This window comes from Abrus precatorius, unplaced genomic scaffold (assembly GCF_003935025.1).
Source record: "Abrus precatorius isolate BTA unplaced genomic scaffold, Abrus_2018 Scaffold11, whole genome shotgun sequence".
Lineage (NCBI taxonomy): Eukaryota > Viridiplantae > Streptophyta > Magnoliopsida > Fabales > Fabaceae > Abrus > Abrus precatorius.
In genome coordinates, this window is record NW_020874303.1 from 1,471,721 (window position 1) to 1,480,511 (window position 8,791).

Here is an 8,791-nt window from a genome sequence, read left to right on the forward strand (position 1 = left end):
TACTAAAGTAGTGAGAGTACCATGTCTTTAGTGGATATTGTTTTCCTCCACCATTCCCTTAATATAACATTCTCATTATGAGAGAATTATGACAACCACGTATAATGATTTTTTCTATGATCAATTATAGTTCACATTTCAAAATTCTGAACTTAATAAAATTTCTAATTAACCTGAAAAAAGTAATATTGATCATTGAATGTTATTGTTAATAGTGGTAAGAATTCATAAAATATAGTAAAAACAAGAACTGAACCCCTGAATGAATAGAGCAGTGAGTGACGCAGAGGTTATGAGATTATTGCATCATGGGTGGGGCAGAGCAGAGAGTAGAGACAAGTGTTTGCAAAAGTGTTGGAGGCAATGGAAACATTACTCTGAAAAGGGAAATTCCATTTCCATGCCCATGTGTCGGCTAAATTTATATATAGGTCTAAAATTAATAGCCATAAATCATATGTTATGATTAGCACGATTCTACCTAGTTAGGGTAAACTTAACTTTTATAAATACTTTTTGTGGTCTAAACTAAAACTGTTTTTAAAAAATAAAGTAAAAATATTTTAAAAATAAAACAAACATAGATTTTCATTAATCCTATTTTCTTATAACTATCCTAAAATAAAATTTAAGTTGTATAATATCATTGACTTAATTGAGTATACAATGATAAAAATTGTTATTTTATTATTTTAGTTGTTAATAATTAAAAATATTAGCTACATATTATTCTTGTTAGAGAAATAATAGTCTTCAAGTCTCTGTTTTGAAACGGTGACGTCCTTCTGACTGTCGCTGATGTAGGGAGAGTACTTGCAAAAGGCACTTTGACGCTGAAGTTAGGATTTAATTTTGAGCAATAAATACTATTTAATAATGAAAAGTTTACATCTACCTGTATTTTCTTACCTTCCTTTTATAAGCAATACTATGGGCTAATGGGTTTATTAAGTCAGCCTAGTTTTGACCTTTTAATTATAGAGGATTAATGACTTGGTTGTTATCTTTAATAGGGTTAATTAACTTTAATATTGGCTGAGAGGGTATTCGGCTTGACCTGATCGAAGGGGTACTCGATTCTTTTTTTTTAGAAAAAATCGAGTATTATCTTACTTGGTACACATATTATGATTTACTTATGTCCATTTAATAAAAAGAAATAATGAACAAACATATTAACACGTCAAAAGTTTAATAAATTAATCATACTATAAATAAAAAAATTATTTATTAATTAATTTAATTAACTAATTAGTGTAATAAAGCAAACAATCATTTTCTATGTAAACACTCTCTGACATTTTTTATAGAGAAATTTTAGTACTAACCTCCCAACTATAATATTTAAGTAGTAGCACAAATTATGACATTTGATTAATAAAAATAATTCATCATAAATTATTTTTAGTTTATCTTAAGAATTTTTATAATATAATATATATTATTAAAAGTAAAATCTACGGACTCCATAAGAGAATTTAATAATAAAATTAGTGATTTAGTTAAAGAAAAAACATGAATACTCTTTCATCTTTAGGATATTAAAAAAAAATTAAAGAAAATATATAATACTTTATCAAATTTATGATATTGCACATATATTTAAATAACGAAACTTTCATTTGTCATAAACTGTATTTGTTATGCCTTTTAATTTAATATTCATCAAATAGTTTTTCTACACGTGTATTCGTACTATATAAAACATTGCTGCATTAAGTATCATGTGTGTTCTTATTTTGCTGCAACAAAGATAAAGAAGGGAAACGTGTATCGTATTAGTTCAATCCCACCCACTAGACAATTAGACACTCATTCAACATAGCACATGTTTTGTACCATTAGTTGTTCAACAATATTTATGATGCATAACATCTTATATTTAATGAAAGACGCCAAGATAATATCATACCACTTAATAAATTTCATATTTTATCACGAGAGTCTCACATGATCATGTGTTAAGAGAATAATAAATAAATAAATTATTAATAATAAAATTATATACATAATAAATAGTTATTATGCTTTTAAATTTTTAATATGATGAACATAATTTTTAATACTTAAATCAATTTTAAAGATTAAAATTGATAAACTTTAAAATAAAAAGCAAGAAAAATCTTCATTCATGTTTTAATTAATCATCTTGTATTAAGTATTCATCATCTATGTATGATCATTGATAAACAAATATGCAAGAGGAATTGGACAAAAAGCATCAATAGAGACATGCAAAATATTATTATTAGGTATTTTCTCTTATTACCTTTTTATAAAGTACCTTAGAAATGGAAATAGGTTAGACTTTGCATTAGGCAGGACATGTCTAATAATTTTGAAGTCTAAGCCACTTATCATAAGTTTTTTATTAAGCTTAGTTTGACCTTTTTAAAAGATAGATTTAGCCTATTTGCCTTTTTAATGGCCTATTTGGTATCAAAACATTCAATATGTTATTAAACTTCCTTATAAATAGATTATTAAACTATCAAATAGGTATGTCTTTTAAAATTTATATAATTTATATCTAAATAAACTATTAAAAAAATGAATCAACACTTTGAATATGTATAATAAAATTACATATTTCTATTTATCATTTTCAAACCACATATTTAATTTAAATAAATAAATCATTACACATACAAAAAATATAATAATGTGAATATCAATTTATAAATCATTAAGCAAATTAGTAGCACAAAGTCTTACATATTAAATTAATAAATACAATACAACTAAATAAGTTTTAGACCTAAAATTAACAAATGCAACAAATAATAATAATCTAACATGTACAAACAACAATATTTTTCATATAAAATATGCAAAAAAACTCTAACAAGCATGATTCTCTTTCTTAAAAGTATGTAGTAGAGACATTCTTAATTCTAACGAAAAGAATTAAGGTTCTTAGTTCTCAATTATTTATAACATATAGCGATAGAATAATTACACACTATCCATATAAATTATTATAAAAATTTTATTTATTTAAAAAAACATAAATCTAATAAGATAAAATTAAAAGACAATACACAAATTTATATCAAACAATGTCTATATTATAAATAAAAAAATATCAATGACTAAAGCAAAAATAGTGACAACCAAATAAAACAAGTACTAACTTAAAATTATGATTTTAAAGTTATAATTTTTATTATTTTTTATTTTCATCTATTTCAATATTATATTGTTATTGTTATTATTATTTTATGAGAGATGCGAGATACAATTAAAGGAGTCAAATAGTCATATGAAATGTTTTTGTATATTTATTTATTTTTTAGTCATTATATATCTATATTAAAAGATTTATTAATTTTAAATAAGAAAGTTGCATCAAGTTTAAATAAAATGAAGTTTACTTTATAAAAAAATAAGAATAATAATATAAATACAATAATAATAAAATAGAGTAAAAATAAATGGATTAATTATTATGAAACTAAAGATATAAATATATACAATACATAATGTAAGTGATTAATAAAAGATTTCATTGAAAAGGCTTTGGGCTTTTGCCTAATTTCTAAAATTTGAATCAAGAATAGTATATTACATTCACGGGTGAAAGGAATAGATTTTGACATCATATCATGTTGCGCATAGGTTATAATGTAAGTAAATAGCAGAATGTGCTTGTATATTTTATTGTGACTCACATATATATCTAGAAATTATAGTTTTATATCCTCTATTTTGAACAAAGAAAAATAACACTAGCTGAGAGCAATGGAAGAAGATATAAAGTTAAAAAAAGTATTACTAAGTTAAGTAAATCTTATTCGAAGATCTAGAGAAGTTGAGCTACAAGTTCCAACTTGTGAAGAGAGTAGCTAGAAGTGGTCACTGGTCGGTTTTGGGTGGGTTTGAGTCTAAATTTACCTTATTATAGTTAACCGAATTACTTAGAAAAACACCCAATTTTATCCAAATTTTTTTCAGTTAAATCGGATTCGGGCCTATTGGACAGAGTGTTAAATCGATTTATTAGTTTGGATAAAGGATGCGCCACACAGAAAAGTGAAAAAGAAATACTACACTCTCACCCTCTCAGTTAAAATCTAAAGATTTAATAACTAAATTGGGCTTAGGCCCAAATTAAACATGAGAGACTTGGTAGTACTTGGTAATGATATGTTGCAGTCTTACAGAAAAATGATTGATGGAGCGACGCTAGAAGATTCGAGATTCATATTTAATAAATTAAATATTCACATATGTATTTAGTCAATTTCGGCTACCGACGGTTTCCTAATTTTATATCCGATACCGACCTTATTTAACCATATTAATTCATAAAAAGTATTTTATTTACTCGAAGCTTATTAATATCAGTTTTTAATTGGGTAGATTGCTCGAATTCTTGCGGATCGAAACAGTTTACTCGAATTTGCCCAGCCCTAAGAGTAGCCATGAGAGTTATAAAGAGATTTCAATTTTCATATAGCAACTACAAGTTTTAAAAAATGGTGAGGGAAGAAGGAACATCCATTTGAAATCTTTCTCTTTTTTTTTTTTTCTGTCTTATTTTCTTTTTTAAATTCCCTTCTTCTTTCTCTATTCCTTCTTTTTTTTTCCTTTTGTTCCACCCTCCTCTTCCAAGAGAACTCTCTCCTTCTCTTTTGAAGGCCAAGCACAAGTACTTTCTTAATCAAGACTAAAATTCCAAAGTAAGAAAATTCTCCCCTTTTCCTCACAGATCAACCTCTTCCTCTTCAACATTGTTCCTCCATTTTTAGCATTTTTCTTTTTTCTTTTCTATGTCATGTAAAAAATTCATAGAGAAATGAAAGGATAGTGTGCAATTTTCTTTATCCAGCTAACCTCTGCTGTTAACACTTTCGCAAATTTAGCCTCAATTAAAGGGTGCATGCAACAAACATATAGCAACAAGGTATTATCTTATCACATGCATATTTTTAAAAAATTTCTTAATATTATTTACTTTTTTTATTTTAATTTCTAAAATAAACATGAGATAAAATTTTAGATATTCATAATAACAAAGTAGGAGGAACAACTCACAATAAGTAGGACACCACAATGCAACTCTAAAACCTTAAGGTAATAGATGCATGGGTTCATCTTTTTATAGACCCCTAACTTGCCCATATTTTATACACTTCTCAAGTATCCATGGTCTACTCATCTAGTGTCACTGTTTCCTTTACGGTGCACTCTTCCACTACCCTCGCTCTTTTCCATGTGAGGTGTTGGGCTCCACCCTTCGTACGTGGGTGCCACCAGCTTTCTACTAAGGCTCATCTAGTGTCACTATTTTTTCTACAGTGCACTCTCACATTGACCATGAGTGCCTTAGGGTACAAAGTTCTTAGGTAGGGAGCCTCACAATGAATAGAATACTACAATGCAACCCTAAAATCTTAAGGCAATAGGTACATGAGTCCATCTCCTTAAAGACCCCTAACTTGCTCATATCCCATGTGAGATTAATTCACACTTAACTCCAACACTCCCTCTCAAGTGTGAATCTATCTATATGAAATGAGACTAATTCATACTTGACTTCAACACTTCTCCTCAAGTGTGAATCTATCTATTCCATATTGGCCTCCTCCACAACAAAAGTTTTTTTCATCACGAGTATCTATGGTTTACATCAAAGCAACCCTTGCTCTCTTCCACATGGGTTGTCGTCCACTCAACGACACTTTTTGGGCTCCACATCCTCTGCACGTAAGTGCCACTAGCTCTCTGCTAGGGCTCTAGTGTCACTATTTTTCTCTACGATGCACTTTCACACTAACCATGGATGTTGGGCTCATGTAGTGAGAAATAGATATAAGCTTCTGTTAAACTTTTCCTTGAATAAAGTGATAATCTATCTGAATATGTTTTGTCCGTTCATGAAAAACTGGATTTGAGGCAATGTATATCGCTGCTTGGTTATTACACCAAAATTGCATAGGTTTAGTGCTGCAAAATCCTATCTTTTCTAACATATGTTTCAACCACATTAACTCACAAGTAGTCTGAGCTATTGTCTTTTATTCTGATTTCGCACTCAATCTCAATACGTTTTACTTCTTACTATTTTATGAAATTAAATTATCTTCCAAGAACATACAATATTTGGTAGTAGATTTTTTGTCCACAGGTCCTCCCCAATCAGCATCAGAAAACACCTCTATTTGTGCATGTCCATAATCTTACACAATTCCTTTTCCTTGTGCTTTCTTCAAATACTTCACAATGCGAATTAGTGCTTCCTAATAAGTATCTATCGGAGATGACATAAACTGGCTAACAACACTCTTTGGAAAAGCAATATCCGACCTTGTGATAGTCAAGTAATTCAGCTTGCCCACTAATTTTCTATATTTCTGTGGATCCACAAAAGGAATTCCATCTGTTGTCAGTTTCACTCCTGACTCCATAAGTGTCTCACATGGTTTAGTTCCTTTTAGTTCGGTCTTAGTCAATAAGTCTAAGACATATTTTCTTTGTGAAAGAAAAATTCCTTGCTTGAAGTACATGACTTCAATGCTCAAGAAGTATTTCAGAATTCCTAAGTCTTTTGTCTGAAACTTGGTTTGAAGAAATTTCCTTAGGTTGCAACCAAGGTCAATTTTTTGCAAAACATTGTATGATCTCTCTCACTCCTCACTAATTCAAATTCTAGAATCACGTCATTGAAGATGTAAAACAAAGCCAGTTAGTTGCTTTATGTACACCTCCTCTAGTAAGTCTCTATGTAAGAATGCATTCTTGACATCTAACTGGAATAATGGCCAATGATGCATAGCCGCAAGAAAGATGAAGATGCAAATAGATGAGAGTTTAGCAACTAGAGAAAATGTATCAATGTAGTCAACGCCATAAATTTAGGCATACCTTTTTGCAACAAGTCATGCTTCAGAGGAGCCACAGAAGCATCCATATTAATTTTCACACTATAAACCCCCTTGCAACTAATAGCTTATTTTTCCTTGGGAAGAGGAACCAAATCTCAAGTATCATTCGTCTCAAGAGTCAACATTTCTTCCACTATAGCATATCGCTAACCATCATGATTGAGGACATCTACAAGGGTCTTATGAATAGAAAGAGAGTCTACATCAGCCATGAAAGATTTAGACATAAAGGATAAATGAGTAGACATCACATAAGATGAAATAAAATAGGTACAAGATCTTTTACCTTTACGAATAGCAATAGGAAGGTCAAGGTCAGACATAGGATTTGTTAACACTTGAGAGAAGATAATGGTAGAGGTTGAGTACCATCTTAAATATCATTAAGCACAGGGGCACATCGTCTGAAGGTTGTTTCGGTCGGCAAGAGTATGTTCGCTCAAAGAACTTGAAACTTGCATTAACAGGAGTTACAGTACAACAGAATGTGTAGATTGGACAATAGTGTAAGTGAAGAAAGGTTCATCTACCTCATATATGTACTCAGAAGACAAGGACTTAAAGAATGAAAATCTTTCAAAAAAGACATATTAGAGGAAATAAGATAACGACCAAGATCAAAAGAAAAACAACGGTAACCTGTTTGTGACCGAGAATAACCCAAAAACACACATTTTAGGAACTTTGGATCAAGTTTAGTTACTTGAAGACAAACATCAAACACAAAACAAGTGTAGTCAAAAACTTTAGGAGGTAAAGAAAAAAGAGATTGTAATAGGAAAAGTATAGAGTAGAGAATCTCACCATGTAACACAGATTATGACATGCGATTAATTAAATATGCAACAATCAGAACAACATCAGCCCAAAAAAGTTTAAAAACTTTCATTTCAAACATTAGAGTATAAGCTACTTCTATAAGATGACAATTTTTACGTTTAACTAACCCATTTTGTTATAGGGTAACAATACAAGAGGACTGATGAAGTATGTCATGTTTACTCGTAAAACTAGTTAATGATGCAAAAAATATTCTTTAACATTATCACTTCTAAGAATGTACACACAAGTATTAAATTGAGTTTTAATTTTAACACATAAATTACAAAATTTAAAAAAGATAAAAAAAAATAGCCACGTTACATAAGAATAATCTTAATCTAGCTTATTTTTAATTATAGAGCAATGGCGAGGAGTTAGACAAGAAATTGGAAAAAAAGGATATTTACGTTAAGCTAGAAAGGACTTTTTATATATATATATATAAAAAAAACATATAAAGGGTTCTAAAATTTTTAGTGATTTTTATAAGACATTTTATAATTTTTATTATGTATTTACTATTTAACGTGTTTTTTTTTTATTTGCCCCTTAATAATGAAGTCGGGAGAAATGCAAATCAAAATTAAAAAGATAAATATTGATAGTAAAATTAGATTGAATAATATTAAATGAAGATAAAATGACGTTATAAAATAAAAAAATTCAATTGTTTTTAATTACTTTTATTAATTTGCATAATTTTAACTATAACATTCTTCGTGCTTGAGAACAAAAAATAAAATAAAATTATTAAGATGTTAAGGTAAAGGCATGGTTGATTATAAATATGTTCATTCAAGCAACATGCATGTAACAAAAAACAGCAACACCATTCTGGTATGTTGATTACAAACTCAAAGTGCAACCTAATTAAAACCATATGAACACCAAAATGCTTAACAAAACCTAAAACTTTCCATCACCACACCAATTTACCAAAATGTAAAAGACAATAAATGAGAAAACACGTGGCAAAAGGGGGAGGGCGCAGGTTCTGATTAATATTATTCAATTCTATATTTTAAAAAAATATAAAATAATATATGAATATAATTAAATATATTAATATTTTAAATCATTTT